The sequence below is a fragment of the Falco rusticolus genome, chromosome 7 (genome assembly GCF_015220075.1).
Source record: "Falco rusticolus isolate bFalRus1 chromosome 7, bFalRus1.pri, whole genome shotgun sequence".
Classification (NCBI taxonomy): Eukaryota; Metazoa; Chordata; class Aves; order Falconiformes; family Falconidae; genus Falco; species Falco rusticolus.
In genome coordinates, this window is record NC_051193.1 from 2,989,160 (window position 1) to 3,006,442 (window position 17,283).

At 44.1% G+C, this 17,283-nt stretch overlaps 1 protein-coding gene across 2 annotated transcripts in view; it reads left to right on the forward strand.

Moving 5' to 3' along the window:
* The window catches only part of MAP1A (microtubule associated protein 1A), a 66,789-nt gene that overhangs the window by 17,304 nt on the left and 32,202 nt on the right, over positions 1-17,283 (forward strand). The window contains exon 1 of one of the 2 annotated variants that reach the window (XM_037395595.1): positions 13,811-13,895. The exons of the other annotated variant lie outside the window; for it this stretch is intronic. The gene's annotated coding sequence lies outside the window, so the exon portion shown is untranslated. Of the gene's footprint in view, positions 1-13,810; positions 13,896-17,283 lie in introns of those variants that run through there. 2 annotated transcript variants of the gene reach the window in all.

Sequence of the window (17,283 nt, forward strand, 5' to 3'; positions counted from 1 at the left end):
TTAGCGTAACATAATTTCACTGTGGCTCTTTATGCTTTTCCCCTCAAGCGTCCCTGGCTTCAGTGGCTTAGAGTAGGCTTCTCCAATCCTTGTCAACTGGACCTTGCTAAGACAAACAAGATGAGCAAAGGGGAAGGAGGATTAAGTAGGAAAATAATCTTTAACATGTGACAGTTTCAACAGCTGTGTATAATTTTCTGACAGATTTCTTGGCCTGTTTTTTCTCCTGTGCTATGAATGCAGTTCCCCAGCTCTCTTCCTTTGCTTTTAAAGAATCCTTAGCGTGGGCTTGAGGGGGGAGTCTCTGACCAGCTGCTCTCAATGCCTGAGCATTGCAATTAAACAGCTGGAGGTAAGTGGCTTTGGGTGCTGCAGTGCTGGTCTCTTTTGAGGGCTGAGGACGCTGGGCTGAGCCATTACCATGCCTGAGCCCATGGATACAGCTGTAAAATTTGGCCATCATTTTCTGCAGCACTTCCCATGGTGGCTTCATGAGGTGGAAAGCCTCTCTTTGCTTAGAGCCATCAAGCGCGCACCGTCTCACTGCTGTAGTGTGGAGTAGAACAACTTGGCAGCATTCATGTGCTAGATGCGAGAGGAACGGGCATGTTGTCAGCATCCCATATGGGTGCACCGCTTTGAAATGGCGGCAAGTCCTCAGCCTGAGGAGGGTAACGCTGCTTCTGGTGCTCTGCTGCGTCCAGCTCAGGCAAGAGAACTGAATTCCCCTGAAGTGATCTCGTCTAGCATCTTCGCTGCTATTTCAGGAAATAGGTGCAGATTCAGAAGAGTGAAAAACTGTGGAAGGAACCTGTTAATCCTATTTTGCCATGAGATTAATTGTTGTCATGTGCTATTGTAATTTTAATGCCATAATTCCTACCTCCTTAGAAAGCAGATGTCCCTCAGTCTGACTGGCTCTGTTCCAGGATTTTGTCTTGCCCTGTTAACCATGGCATTGCTAGAACATACACATTTTTCCTCCCCCTGTAAGGACTTCAGATTGCAGACTGGAGGCACTGTTTTCCTTTCCTGGCCTGCTGTTGCTTCTTTTCTGGGGGAGCTGGGATGACATGCTTTCTATTTGACACTGAGAATTTATAATAGCCTTTGCGCTAGGAAACCATGCATTCTGAAGTGGAGTTAGCAGGGATCATTAAGGGCTTGTGTCTAGAGGTATCTTTCTTCTGAAATACCAAATTGTTTTCGCTCCATTCTGTGTAATGGAATGCCTTGCTGCTTGATTTGGAAACTTTAGGGTATTGTGTCCAAAAGCAATCAGGTTTTCCTGATTTCATGCTAGGGCCAATGTGCTACTGCAGAGGATCCACACCAGATCCCTGTTCCATCTGTGATTCTTTCTACTTTTTGTTTTATCCTGCTGGCCTGTATGAAGCAGTAATGGAACAAATGAGTCAATTCCTGAATTCGAGCTTTGGAAAACTAAGAGCACTGTGAAGAACATAAGTTCCCTGCCTGAAGACAGCCCCCTATTTTTATTTTAAACCAAATTAATGTTTTAACTATCGTGTGTGTTTTATTGGGGGTGTATGTGTTACGATTTTTGTGTTATACAGACTTTAAGGTGAGGCATTTTTTGGTGTTTTTTCTTTTTTTTTAATGCATCAGGTTGCAAGCAGTCTGCTATAAAGCATGGGGAATTAGATTCAGTGCTTAATTACCCATGGTTAAAACTGTGCCTCACTTCTATGTTGAATTTGTTTATTGTGGTTTCCAGCCACTATATTGCATTCTGCCTGTATCTACTGGGACTGAGTTCTCTTCTGGAAGAAGTCTTACTACCCGCAGCTGTCTTTTCTCCTCACCTCATAAAGTATTCAGACTAATTTTGGGTGGTTTGACCTCAAACAATGCTTGTAACTGTGTTAGGATTTTACCAGTTTTAGAATCTTAGAATCTGCCTTTGAAAAATTAAAACCCTAGACTAAAAAAAACCCCACAACCCAACAAAAAATCTCTTGAGTCATCTCTGTAGCGATCACGTTATTGATCACTCTGTTACTCTAAATGAATTACCTGCAGTACATCCACAGCTAGCTCTCTACGCTGAGCTGAGCTCATGCGTGCTGTTCTCAGCTGTGAAGTCGTTTCCTAAAATATATCCAGTTGCACAAGTATGGTGTAAATTGCTTGCTCTTGTCTGTAACATGTTTAGTCCAGTAGACAAGTTAGGTCAATGATTTTGGTACCAATCATGAGTTCCAGTTAACAATTAGAGTATATTCTTGCAGGTAACTGATTCCTTGATAACAACAGTTATATGAGATTCCCCTAGAAATATCGTGAACAAATATCAGCTCCTGAGCTGTCCATCATTTAAAACTGATTTTAACCTTCCCAGTACAAGCTAACAGTCTTCTAGAATGTGAAACTATTTTCTTTCTTTTTGCCTAACAATACAAATGCATCAGACCTGTCCTTGGCTGCCTGAATGGGCTTCCCTGTAGAACCATGAGTCATAGTCCAGATCTTGATTCTCACTTCAGGATGGTCGATGACTTGAGTTCAGGGATAGGATGGCTCCTAACGTTGCAGGGTACAGCTTGTCATAAAAAACTTCACAGGGAGCAGGCCTGCATTGCATGCATGAAAATGGCACATGCAGATGTGGTTTCTGGGAGGCTGCACTTGGCAATGGAAGAGTTCCTACATGGTCTGGTGGCCACCACAAGCTCATTTCTTGTTTGGTATGTAAGTGTGATTCTTCGACCCGCTGTCTCTAAACAGAATACTATGGACATCTGTGTTCATTAAAGCAAAATGTTTGGCACAACCAAAGATCCCTGCTGTCTTGTGGGGGAAATGGTAGAGAATGAGCTGTCTGCCAGAGGTGTTACATGTGGGGCTCATTTGTTGCAGAGAGGCAGTAAGACACTGCTGTGATAAAAAACTTAGCCAGCACAGGCAACTATTGTACTCCACCCCTCTCCTTTCTTTAGTCATCACTTAGGGCTGGTGCGTAGGGGAAGCACACTAGCAAAGCTGTCAGTGCAATGCTAGCAGTAGCATTCCCGATGCAGGCATACTTACTTGAGAATAAATCTTCACAAGCAGATTGTGTTGGTACAATTACTTAACTAGAAATAAACTGATGTAGTTATTCTCTACTCAAAACTAGTCCTTACACAAAACACAGACAAAAATAACGCTTGATGATGTTTTTTCCTTTTCTGCATTTTATGTCCACAGATAATTAACTTCCCAATTTTGCGAGTTTCTTAGATCAAAGCTCCTAGAGTTGAAGTCACCGCAGTCATGAGTTCACTGGTAGCTTTTCTAAAGTTAGAACTTGCCCTACTAAATTATTACTCTTGCTTCTAAAACCAGACATTGTGGTTAAATATTGTTGGCAGTTCATGGAATTCAGATTCTTGAAGCGTATATGGAGGCAAAGAGTAAAAAGCAAGCAGGTTTGTCCTGGAACAGTCTTTTGAATCCTTCAAGGAAAGTGGAGGTAGTGCATTGTGCTGAACTAGTTCTGCTGTACTAGCTTTCATATATAAAGGTTTGAGGAGTCTGTTTGAATGGACCTTCAGAGAAGATTATCCCTTTAATTTCGTAGAAAAGGAAAATAACAACGAGATTGTTGGAAGAGTTGGACCTTTTTTCAGGATGTAGAGCATATTTTGTTGTTTTGTTTTCCTTGGTACTTTGTATGCTGGTAGATGTGGGTGTTTTCTTGTTTGTTTTCTTTTTAAAAGAAATACTAAGCCTACACTGGTCTGTTCTTGTGAATAACTCAGTGATTTTGATTTCTTGGTCCTTTGTTAAATGGGTTTGGTGGAATGTGTTTTAAATCCATTTAAAAGAATGGTGTTTTCCCCCAGGGATATTGGTCCTTCTATGTAGAACTTTCTAGGACAGACAAGCTGGATGAGACTTAAATTTCTCATGGTTAAAAAAAAAAGGACAGGAAAAAAATCTTTAAAGAACACAACAGGACAAGGCTGTATTTTTCTTTCACATGACACGTTCTCAGTAGTTTTACTCATATTTTAGTAAACTGAGGCCCATTCTGGATTTTCTCTACCTTCAACTACTTTGCCAGTAGTTATTGTGGAAATTGGTTATGGCTTTTCATAATGTTTCTTTTTAGGTGAATGGCCTGGGTTTGACCTAATCATACCTCTCTGCTCCTGAAATTTTATTGAGTACTAATGATTCTGCAGGAAAATCTGCAGTAGACAGTATGACTTCTATAAAAGAAATTCTCCTGGGATCACTGTTCTAGAGGTGGAATTTGCTTGCATTTTTATTCCTGTTTCATGGAGATGAATAATTCAAAGTGGTTATTGATTTTATTTTTTTTTTCCTTTCCTCCCCTCCATTTGTTTTTCATCTCTGGTTTCATCTGAGCTGCATCCTTGCAAGAAAGCATGTGCTGCAGTGCTGATCTCATCCTACAGGAGGGCGTAAACCCAAGAGGGAATAGTGCCTAAAATGGATGTCCTTTTTGATCCAGTGTCTGAAGAACATTTGCTTATTTCGCATCTTCTTTCCGTTTCTTGACTAGTAGGCCTTATAAGCAGCAAGTGGCTGGTAACTGTAATATCCCAAATATACACACAATTTACTAGCACTAGTTCGGAGGGACTAACATTTTACTACTTTACATTTAAAATACACCTGGAAGAACAGTTCCTGTTCTGTAATCATAATATACAGTTATTTCTTGTGGTACCTTTGCATGTAGTAGCAACTAGATCCTGTGGCTGTTAGTTTTTTCTTAGAATTTTTTGTTTGTGTTCAGACTTAAATTCATTGAGAGGACCCTCCATACAATGCCAGTTAAATCAGTGTGAACCTGATGGGTTACGGGTTCTGCAGCTTCAAGGAATGTGGCAGAGCTGTTCTGCATTGCTTACAGAAAAATGCCTGCATTTCAGCATCTCGCTTTCCAATTCTGTCTTACTGAGGAGAAGTGAGACTTGTATGGGTTAATTAAAACTGTACCTTTTTTTTAAGCACATCCTCTACAGTCTTTGACATAAACCACAGCCAGCCCAAACACTGTGTAGAAGGCACAGGTTTTTCTTCAAGTAGATGTGTGCTGCTTGTTGGAAACACTTTGGGAGAAGCCTTTACCTTGAAGTCAGTATTAGTGGTATTAGGAAAACACTAGGGTTTGATCCCAGTGTCACTAAGAAGTCACTAGGATTTGATCCTCATCCCTCTGTAATAAGTAACTAAGGGTAATTGCTGATCAAAGGGGTTTTTAACAAAAGGAATGATCTTGCTGTAACAGATTTGAGAATGTTTTGTCTGGTGAGAAAAGAGTTAACTGTTAACCATGAGGTTGGAGATGTACCTCCTCAACCTTGTCGTTGTCTAGACTTTAGTGTAAAAATAGTTTAGTTTGTAATGTACAGCTTCTTGCTATGGGACTGAGAGCATAACTGTTTGCTTAAACCGGCCTTGAAGATGAGAATAAAAGGGCTGTGTTACTTGTCGGAATTTGTGAGCCTGGATGGAGCTGCGACTCCCCGGCTGCCCAGCGCTGTTTTTACTTTCCTGCCTTAATAAATACTTAGTGAATTTATTTCGGACTCTAGCTATTTCAATTTCAACTATAACACCTCCTTCCTCTCTGGTGTTTTGAGCCACGCTTTTGGGCTCCAAGGGAGTCATGCTGCACTCATGCAGGGGACACACTGCTGTTCTTACTGTGCCCCAGTATTTGCCTCAGTGCCTCTTTTCATGTTCCTTCTGGTCTTTTAGTGCTGCTCATGTTTGCTCCAGTTTTGCAGCCTTGATTTATAAACCTCTTTATCCTTTCCACCGAGAGTTCTAGACAGGTCATCTTCTGTTGTTTTCCCTAAAGCTTTTGAGTTGCTGAGTTAAATTAGGATCACCATTTTTAAAATCTTATTTTCTGGGACAAGAGAGACCAGAGTGTTGCCACAGAAAACTCACAGGGTTCATGAATTTGTTTAAAGTATGAATTGGAAAAGAGGCTGGTGACAGGTGCTGACAGTCTCTCTGGACCGCCTTGGGGATGCTATTAACACAAAAGTAAAACCTTACTTGGTGAAGAAAATGATACAGAACTAAGCAGAATGGATGACTTGGGCTATCCACCTATAAACTTGTGAAATACCACAGCAAGTTTAGAGAAGCTAGTTCTCTATAGCTCAGGCCCTGAAGTATCAGAAAGAGAAAAAGATTATTCTCAAATTAAAGAATAGAAGCCTAAATATGTAACTGCATTGGACCTGCAAAGCAGCTGAAAGAATTAAATACTTAAGGGATGGAAGGTTCCTTGAAATAGAAGTATACAAACAACTATTGAGGTGTAACTTCATTTAAAGTGGTTATTTAAAAGATAAGAAAACTTGGCAAAAATGAGAAACAAATCTTTAGTCAGAATTTAAGCAACCATACAGAATTAAAAAAGGTACAAATATCTGTAAATAAGAAAGGAAAGAGGAAGTAAGGAAGACTCAGTAAATAGTTGCATAGAAAAATGCAGAAGTATTCAGCAAAAACTAGTAGCCTTTAAAAACATCCCAGTAAAGCCTGTAGGAAAGGAGTAAAAATTGCTGTACCTAGACAGAAATGAGGATAGCCAAGAGGATTTGAGAACTGATTTGCTGAAGACTAACAAGTAATTAGTTCTTTTGGTTTACTGAAAGCAGATAGCCTGTGAAAGTCAGTAACTGGATAGTCAAAGGAAAAGCAAACCTTCCAAGACGACGGATGCAAACAAATCCCTGCGCTTCTCTTCAGTCTTGTCTATAGCCTCTGCGCAGCATGCCATGGTGATAGCCTGCTACCTCTTCTCTTGTAATTACTTTGACAGTCCTGTGTAATGAGATCTCACAAGCCTGGGATGCAGACTAACGGAGGGGTTAGAGTTCTGTGCATTGAGAACTGCACACTTTTTGTGCAGAAGTGCAGAGAAGTAAGTACCTGTCCTTCCTAATAAAAGCATATAAATCAGTATCAGGGCTATGGCTGGGTCAGGCTATGGTTATTCTTCTTTGTCCTAACACTTTTCAGAAGCTGGTATACTGTTCATTGGAATCTCTGTTCTCATTAAAGCCCTTGGCCTATAGTTGTGAAGAAAATCAAGTATTTGAGCAGAAGGCAGTGAGCAACTCAGAGCTGTTGTTCAGAGAAGCACGACCTACCTAGACTGAACAGGTATTCTAAGCCCTATTCAGTATTACACTTTAGCTGTAGTTCTTGGAGGTCTCACATTTCATAAAAACACCCAGCCTTCACTTACATAAAAATGTTTTAAATATCATGGTAGAGAAAAGCATGGAGATGTGACCCTGGTGGCATCCTAAAATTTGAAAATAACAGAAAAACATTTTAAGAAGTTGCTCCTGTTATTTTTTGCAGGCCTGGGGCAATAGCCAGTCTGTGGCTTCTTAGTATTTATGATTCAGCACATTCCTGTCTATTTCCCACTGTCTCACGTGTGGAGTTATGAAATAAGCATTCGCATTGTTAACAGTTATATTCCATATGTTATTCCATATCCTAGTCAGAAGGGAGCTTCACCTAACATCCCAGGAAGCTGAGACCTTTTCAAAGCCTCATGAACAGGCAACAGAATTCCTCAGCCAAAAGACAGGGTCTTTGTTTCAAACCATAGTGATTTGGTGACTGTTGTCTGCTTGACTAATTGGAGAAGAACTTCTTTTAGTCTAAGTGGGGAAAACTTCATCTCTCTTCTCTAATTCAAGAGCCGCAATAAATCTGTCCTTGCATCAGAGAGTAATAGTGTCCTTAAATACCAATGTTCCAGTGGTCCTTGGAAGTGAACATCAATGAGCCTTACCTCAATACTGGTAAGAGCACTGGTTTTCTGGTTTGGGATTTTTTGGTTTTGTTGTGGTGTGGTTTTTTTGTTGTTTTGTGGGTGGTTGGTTGTTGTTGATTTTGGTGTGTGTTTGTTTCTTTTTTTCTTTTTTAATCCTAAACTTCTGTGTACTCCTGTTCTATGGTCCTGGTGCCAGGTCTGTGATGTCCTATATCTGTCAGGCAAACCTCCTGATTTCCTGAAGGACTGAAGAAACATAAATATTCTTGATTATAGCATCATAGCTCTGTAGGTGTTACTGGGTTTAGAAAGTAGGAAGTGGAAACTAGAAGCTCAGTGCCCTCTCTTTAGGCAGTGGAAGGGACTTGAAACTCAGCAAGTGCTTTCCTAGTTAGTGCCCCTTTTCTTCTGCTTTTGACAGCTATTTTAAGCCTTTTTTGCTAAATGATCATTTGCTGTGTTCTTTAAACCTAAAAAGAAGAGGTTATCTGCAACTGTTACCTGATCACATGAAGGCAGGAGGGTTTCCTCAAAGAGCTGCTGTGCAGGAGGCTTTTTAGGCCAGTTAAGTAACTGGTGCATGGTAAAGGCAGTAGCTGTTTTAAGAACCTCTTGGGCTTTGAGGAAGTGTCTTGCTGGTCAAGCAGTACATATACACCAAAGGACTGTGCTTTGTGCAGAACACCATACCTCATAAGTAGTTTTTCTTTGTAAAAAAACACTTGCAAAGCACAAAAAGATGCAGTCCTGTCTGCTGGAGCCTGAGCACGTAACCAGGAGTGGAAAGTGACAGTTGAATTAGAGACAGTAGATGCATCAACCTTCAGTCATGAATTCCATAGAGATAACGATTTCTGATGTAAATTCTCTGTAGCAATTGGAAGACACTGAATTTTATGACCTGGACAGAGACTTTGAGGCAAAAGGGAGGTGAAAGCATGATATGATATTGTTGAAACAATGTAATTTCCTTATAAAACAAGGTCATGGATGGAAGATAACAAATTGCCCTGCTATATATTAAAAAAGTTTTAATATGGTTAAGGACATCAGACTAGTTCATGCGTAAAAGTGTACTTGCATGACTGTTGACAGGGAAGGATTTTGGAACAACTACTAATATCTGTAAATGTCCTGATTAGACAGTTATATCAAATCTTACTTTGCTGCTTGAAATAGAATATGCTGTATCGATAGAAAAAAATCAATACAGAAGGAGACCATGCTGCCCTAAATTTCCTGCTAGGGGCTAAATTTGGTCACCGTTGTAATGGGCATAGAAAAGGAAAAGGCTGCAGAGTTGTGTGTCACTGTGTGAAATGTCCTAGCGCGTATGCCCTTCCCATATGTGCTGGGGGGGAGCTGTGAGCCTGACGCGCTCTGAAGAATCTATTAATGGCAGTGCAATTTCCAACACAGAGCAGTTCTGGACCGAGGCTGTCTGAGCCCCCTCCCTTCCTTCCCACACCAGTTGCAATGATCTCTGGAGGGACACACAGATGTGTCTCGGTGTTGTGGGTTTATTGGGAAAGACCTGAAAAACTGTAAGCTGGATGTAATTATCCTGTAGGCCAGGTCCATGCTGTAGGCTGCCACCTGGGCATTTCTTACACTTAGCTGGGTGATGTTAACTCAAATATTAAGAAGCCTAGTTTATCTGCAGCAGTAGTGGCAAATATAGTCCCTTGCTTTGTCCTCAGCACTGCTGCAAAGCAGCACCTTTTAGGTAATCTCCTTGGCTCACCTTGTACATCTTAAGGCTGAAGAAGGGGGCTGCATGTTTATTTTGCAATCGTTCTGCATCCCTCGCCTGTTTACTTTGGTCTTTACTTCTGACTCCGTATTCACTTTGACTGTGCAAACCTCTCCAGCTTGTGATATACTGGTTATAGTGGGATGACAGGTGCAGTAAGTGGTTATAATGATCTCCTCTGTTTCTAAGAATATCTGTTGTGGTGCAGAGGGGATAAAAAAATGAGTCTGAAGTAATGATGAGCAGAGGAGGCTGGGAGCATGGACAACAAAGGTAATATATTAATGTTAAGGGTATAGGAGGAGGGCAAATATAGCCTGTATACATATGCAAAAAAAAAAAAAAAAAGTACAGGGAGTACACTACAATAGATTTTCTCTTCTATGTTTTGATGGAAATTGGTAAGCTTTTGCTAACTGGTGGCTAAAAAATTTTCCAGAGCTAGATTGAATATGCAGTTCCAAGTTGTTATATTAAGGATCAACATAAATGTCTTCAGGATATGAAAGAAAAAACCCTGGAACATGGGACCTTAAAAAGGACTTGGAAGGACCTGGGGACCACTAAGATTAGTGTTACACCAGTGTTCTCAGTGAACAGATGGATACTGGCAGATGTTTCCTGATGCTGTTCTTCACCATGGTGAGGGAGGTTCTCACCAGCATCACTGTCACAAGCAACATGCCCTGGATCTGTGCGGGGCCTGTGCTGTTTGACACGTTCATAAATGATTTGGGTATAGTGTTAATGCTGAAATAACAGAGCTGCCTGCTGATTCGAAGCTATTGATGACCACTACATCAAGGGCTGGCTCTAAAGAATAGCAGCAGTCTCAATGCTTAGCTGCAGTCAGAAAGCAAATGGAATGCTAGGAATTAGAACAGTAGAAAACTCCATAGAAAACATCATTATACCCTTATGTTGGTGTGTAGTGCTCACAATTCTTAAACGTGTTGTGCGGTTCTTCTCCCTCTTTTCCTGTCTCGGAAAGAATATTTTAACAAGAGAAAAGTGACAGGGGTGATCAAAAAGGCTTCACTACAAGAGGAGACTTAAAAACCAACCAACCAACCAACCAAATAAAAAACCCCACAAACCTAGCAGTTCTCACATTATAGAAAGGGCGGTGGAAGAGAGTGTGACAGATCCAAGAATACAAAACATCTAGTGAAGGTTAATGGGAAATCATTCTTTTTTTTTTCTCTCTCATAACCTAAGAATTAGGGGGTATCAAATGAAATCACTAAGCAGAAGCTACAACCCAAATATACAAAAGGAAGTAATCTTTACATGTGATTTATCACTAAACAATTGCCACAGAGTTCAAAAGTCTATGTAGCTTCAGAAGGCAATAGAGAAGCTCATGAAATTTCTACACAAAGATGCAGAAACAACCTTTGTTGGTCAGTGAGGGCATCTGCCAGGAGCCGAGAGGTGTAATTGGGAGTAAATCAGTCTGTCCTGTATTCTGTGCTCTTTCTCTAACTGTCCACTCGTGGCTGTGGGCTAGGTGGACTCATGGCCTGATCCAGTGTTCCCATTCTACAGTTCTGGAGGATTAAGGGTCATGAGAAGGATTTTGAGGCTAAACTTTATCAGATGAGGGAGCAGGGATGCACAGATACACTATGGAATGGGCTTTTCTGCATCATCTCCACTCTTTACAGGCACGGATAAAGAATACAAGGAGGTATGGTGGGCTGTGTTCTGACTGCTGTCCAAACAGTTTTAATTAAAACTATCATACCAAATTGACCGAAATGATTGATCGTTACCTTACAACTAGCAGAACTAATTACAACAGCACCAAGAAGCAGCAGCATGAAAGAGCCTGGGACCAGCAAGCAGGCTTGCTTCTGTTCTTTGAGGCAAACATTTCATAGAAGTGAAAGCTGGAATTCTGTTCCCCGTGACTGAGTGCAGGGTTGGGGAGCTGAGCCCTCCTGCAGCCAAAGATGGGACACTTCCAGTATGTGCAGTGGCTTGCTTCTCCACATCACTGATCACTTGTTTCACAGCCCTGGCTACTGTCAAGAATCCATGTCTGTGAATTCCATGATGACAAGACTTTGCTGAAGTCACATGTAAGTGCTCAGTAGACACTGAACTGAGTGTTAAGATCAATGGGTGGCTGCAGCCATTCAGCTGTGGCCCCTTCTTCAGCATATATAGAACTGTTCTTCATTGTAATTCCAGCCCTGACATAAACCCAAAGGAATTTTTACTTTGAGGTAGTCTTTGTAGTTTCCAGTAGACTTGATCCATTAGTTCCTGAATTAAATAAATGTAAATCCCTAGATTCTCATTCCATATTATGTAGTACACATTTCAAAAAAAACCTTTTCGCTTTCCACCAAAACAGAAAAAGGGTCAGCTTTACTGGGTTCTCTGCTGAGTTCATCAGCTCTCTGCTCTTGTTCAGACAGCAGGAACTTGTACTCCTCTTCAGAACCAAGGCTTTTTCACCCAAAAAAGCTGGCTTCAGACTGAACCCTCATTTTCTTTCCAAAGATGAAACCCTTTTAAGTATTTCAGTTGAGAATCATGCTTGAAAGTGTTGACGATTACCTGCCTGTGTTTATGTTGGTGACCAGAACCTGCTGCCCTCTGGGTCGCTGGCAGGCCGGCGTGCCTTGCTGCAGTTCTTTCAGAGAACTTTCCAACACTTCGTCCCAGGATCTAACAGTCCAAAGGTGTGTGTTAAAAAGAAGCGCTCGATCACTTCATGGCAGTTGTTGCTGTATTCCTGTGGCTGCGAGGTTATGCTGAACTGATGATTCTGGTGACTGGAAGGGAACTGTGTCCCTTACCATCTGTTAGCTGTCTGGTTTGACTGTCAAGTGAGGGGTTGGGCACAGATCTACAGAACTGCTCGCTGCAGTGACTTTTGTGTCAGAGGTGAAAGCAGCATCCAGAAGGCTCTGTTCTCTTGCAGTACTCACCACCGAGGCTCCAGCCCACTGGGAGTGGTTCCCAGCCACCGCAGCAGACTAACTGGCATCATCAAGCAGCTGGTGTTACTGCCTGTGCATTGGAACTGGCAAGCAGGAAGACTGGGATGTGACAGGTGTAATGGAGCAGTTCAGCAGCTCCCATAGCATGGAACTATCTTTTTCAATTGTGCGTCCCTTGTGAGGTTTTTAATCTTTGGTCTTTTTAAATAGGGCATTAAGATGAGGATGTGTTCATTGTTAGAAACATATGAAAATCTAAGAATTTTGATTCCCAAACATTAGTTTTGCCTGAGGTTCACAGATACTTGCCACTGATTGGCAACACCTAAAAACTACGGAAGAAAAGATTCTAGTTATTTTTTTTAAACTCATCAATATTTTGTGATTTTATTCCTGAACGTGCTATTGTCTCTGACAGCCCTTGGAAGATCACTGAGAGGGAGACTTGCTGTAGTCTTTGTAGGCAGGACATCTCCAGCTTCCCCAGTTAATTTGTAATCTAAAAGTAAGACAGGATCTTGTATAAGGCCTAGGGCACCGGTAGCAGTTTCAGCACTTGCTGTGAAAAAAGGTCACTTCTGGTGATTGGCTTGCCTTGGAGTAAATCTGTTCCAATATCAGACTGATAGGCCTAAGCCCAGCAGAGCGAGGAAGCGTGCTTCTCTGTTGGGTGCTATGGAGGTCAAACGAGCCAGGCATCCGTGCTGGTTATGAAGCAAATTGCGAGGTTCTTAGAAAGTGATTTAAACCTTTATCTGAAAACAGTGCTGGAAACAGGTGTCCGGAGGTCAGGCTGCCGGTGTTCTTGCACCGCTCATTCCAGTTCAGTTGTGGGTTCGGTGGGATCTGAGGTCACCCATGACACAGCTCAGTTCGCCAGCCACCGTACACCAGTGGCTGCGATGCTGTGCCTGTGTCCTGGCCCCTTATTGAACTGGGGGAGCTGCTCTGCAGTGGGACCCCAGCATGAGGCTCCGGCTGAAGTGATTCATGCCGAAGCCCCCCTCCGAAGAGATGGGGGGTGTGCCCCTTTGGGGTGCTCCCATGAGGAGTAGCCTGACTGCAGGAAAAACCCGTGCGGGTAGGGTGGGAACCCGCACGTTTGCGGGACTTGGTGCAGTTTCGGGGATTTTGGAGCGCTGGCCAGAACCCCGGCAGTCCGGTGGGACTGCGCTCCCCCGCAGCCGCCGCGGAGCCCGCAGCCCGCAGAGGGTTAAGGCGGCCGGGCTCGCTGCGGCCGGTGCCGGGGGGGGGGGGGGGGGGGCGCAGCTCCGCCCCCCGCCCGCGCTGACACCGCAGCTGCTCCCGCAGCCCGGGCTGTGCCGGCGCGTCTGCGGCTCCTCGGGCCCCGCACGGCTGCTGCTGCTCCATGGGCCGCTCGCCGCGGGACGGGATGGTACGTGCGCGGCCCCTTCCCACCCTGCCACCCCCCGCCGCGGCTGCCAGCGGGGCTGGGGGGCTTGGGAGCGGGCAGGAGCGATGCTGCTCGGGGAGGGGGGGTGCAGCAGTGAGCCAGCACCGGCTTTGTTCTTGCTCTGATGCCCTTGGCTGCTAGGAAGAGAGGTGGTGGCCCTGGGGGGGTGGGCTGTAGGTGCAGGTACCGGCTCCTGTCCTCCGCCTGGTCCCCGGGCGTGAGCTGCTGGCCCTGCGCTGCCCTTGCAGAGCAGCGGGCGAGGAAATCTTTGTGGAGATGCGTTTTTCTTTCCTTGGAACTTGAGCCGGAGGGCGGGGGTGGGTGGGCAACCGACTGGTGGCTGAGGGGGAAAGGACTAGTAACGAGAGGGAACAGTGGCTGCAGATGGAGGTGACTTTTTTTTAAAAAAAAATGATCTGAGGACCTCGCCCCTTCTCAGCTGCTTGAGCCCTGAGTATAGGAGCAGAAGCCGAATTCCCCAGCTGCTCAGCTGTTTACTGCACTTGTGTCATTAGCTCAAACGCAGAGAAGGAAGTATGAAGATGGGTCTAGAGAAGAATCTGGAGAAGATATTATGCCTGTCAAGGACTTAAGGAGTCCTGCAGCATTATGATTTATCCCAGTGTGGTCTTTCCTGAAGATGGGGTGCTACTGGGGAAGGGAGGAGGTGGCACAAGGCATCTCACAGATGCTCCTTTCGGGCAGGGCTTGGTGAAAGCCAGTATTAATGTCTGTATCACTGTTCAGCACCGTGCTGATGCTGGAATGAGGCTAATGCCAGTCAGGAGGGGGGAGGGTTGTTAAGGTGGACTGTCATGCTGATGATGAGATGGCAGAGAGGTACAGGGCCCCTTTTCCAACCTCTTTTTCCTTTGGTGCTGCACACCCACACACGAGCGGTCTTGAAGTAGCTGAAGTCTGGCTTTGAGCTGCTCAACGCTACAGTATTTCACTACAGGAAGCCAAAAAGCATCCAAATGCGTCCAGTTAGTGGGGGAGGAAAAAAGGGAAGGTTCTTGTAAAATGTGAGTGATGCAGCCTTTCTAGGGCAGCGGAGAAGAGAAGATGCAGCCAGGCTTGGAGCTGATTTTCATCTAGTAGGCTATAGGGAGGGGTTTTGTGCTTTGGAAATGAGAACAGCAAAGCTCTTTCCTGTTCCTAGCAGTAGTCCTTTGTCATCCCTTACCCTGCTATGTTTCCTGTGTAGCACAGAGGTGCAAAGGGCCAGCTTCTCCCTTTATCATTAGGTCTCCTGCATCACCGGTAGTACTGTGTGGTGGTGACACCTTTGCAGTCCACAGACACACAGGATTCTCTTTTCACAGGGTATCTTTGACATCCTTCAGTGTTGCCACCAGCAAACACCTTGTTAAAAGTGTTAAATCATCTGTATGCTAATGCTAAAATGTGTTGAAGGATTTCAAAAGAGAGCCTTTTATCTCCAGGGTCCAGAGCTAGAGGGGCTGTAGCAGGGTCTGGCACAGTGCACAGACCAGGGTATGTGAACATGAATATCTCTCAGATGCTGCTGTTTTGGGCAAGAGGGAGAAGGAAAAGAGGCAAACCTCATTGACCAGGGAGGGAGCAATGAAAAGAAGTCAGCGGTGATGCCAACAAAAGCTTTCTTAATAGAGAAGAGAGTGGGCTGACAGCGATCAGACTGGGACTGTCAGTGATGTAGGGAGGGGAAAAAGGAGGGAGCTGGACACGTTTATCACACAGTGAGCTTGGAGGGGAGGAGCGTGGCTGCTGCACACTCACACACGCAGAAACACACGCGCACACACACACACACTGCGGCAAATTCTGCAGCTGGTGCCTGCTGGCTTATGACTGCAGAAAAAACAAGCTCTGGTTTAAACTCTCTGATCTCAGAGACGAGGCTGTTTCTATTCCAAGTAGCTCTGGTTCCACTGTGAAAAGCCCTGCAGCGTGGGCACTGTTCCAGAATGACAGGAATTCCTTTTTCTTCTGATGGGGCAGGGGCCTTTTGCTGTATAAGGTCAGTACCCTCCTTATCTCCTTGATGGCTCCGTACTGGTTGGTGGCATCCAGACTGCATGTCTGTCCTTATACTTTCTCCAGCAAGTAGCTATTGTACACAGGCTGGGAATTGGTGGGTTTTCCTCTCCTCCTTTCCTTTCCTGCAATCTGACAAGGCCAGGTTGTCAGATCCTCTGCCCTCCTCACATTCAACAGGCAGAGAGATGTGTAGCTTTGCAGCGGTTTCTTTCCTGACAAAACAATCCAAGTCTTGTCATGCCTTTTTGCCACTCTTCCTCATGTCTGTGTTGTTGGCATACCTGAGTCATGTCCTCAGCAAATGCGGGGGTAAATGGATGATGGACTTGAGCACAGGAGTGTGGTGAGCACAGGCTCTCTCTGGTGAAAGCGAGGAAACCGTGTGTACATGAACAGGAGGTGCAGGGTCTCATTCAAAGGAGCACGGCTGGACACCAGAGTAGGGGTGGAAGATGGGTTCCTCAGCAAGAGCTTCTATGGTCTTGCACTCTTTGTACGTGTTCATACACAGACCATCCTAAGTAACTCCTGGGATGGCTGCATCTCACAAAGGAAGAAGAAACTGAGAGCCAAATAAGGATTCAGCAATTTATCTTTGGGGTAGTTGTCTGAGTAGAGAGATCCTAGCGGGTGCTACTTCTGGCCACTTGGCTAGCACAGCCAAGTGTGCTAGGTGCATTGTCACAGGGTTGCCACTACTAATTGATGGGTAGAGAAGAGAGACTTGAAAAGAAATGCTATGGGGGACCAAAGACGACGAGGTTGTCTGGTTAGCATACAGGGACCGGACAGCAGCAACTAGCTGAAAATGAAGGGTGTATCCACTAGCCTGCAAAGTGTTCGTTAGGCAGAAGCACCTGGGGAAGAAAGGGAGGTGCTAAAGGCTAGCCATCAGCCCAGTAACTGTGTGTGGGAGGACAGACAGTGTTATATGTAAATGAATGCTTAGAAATTACTCTGGGGGGAATTTACTGGGGTGGAAAAGAGGATTTGTTTTTCTTTTTTGCTCAAAAATCCAGAATTAGCTACAAGACCACGTCTTTCTGGACTCCAGCATCAGCCTTGTAGCTGTTGATAAGGAAAGACTAAAGAAAGTATTGAGCTACTTTGGTTCTAACTTTTCTATATTAGTTTTTTCTTCATCTCCTTAGAAGTACTTGGTTGAGTAGTATCGATTCCTCTTACAAATACATAGGCTTTGCGTTTGGAGTAATGCTTTCCCTTCTGCTAAAGCATTAAAAGTAACAAATTTCTACCAGTTTTCTGAAAACTGGTGGGGCAGCAGAGGGGAGTGATCCCAATAGGTGCCTTCGCAGGGACAGTATGCATTCTGTTTGGGCTGCCATCG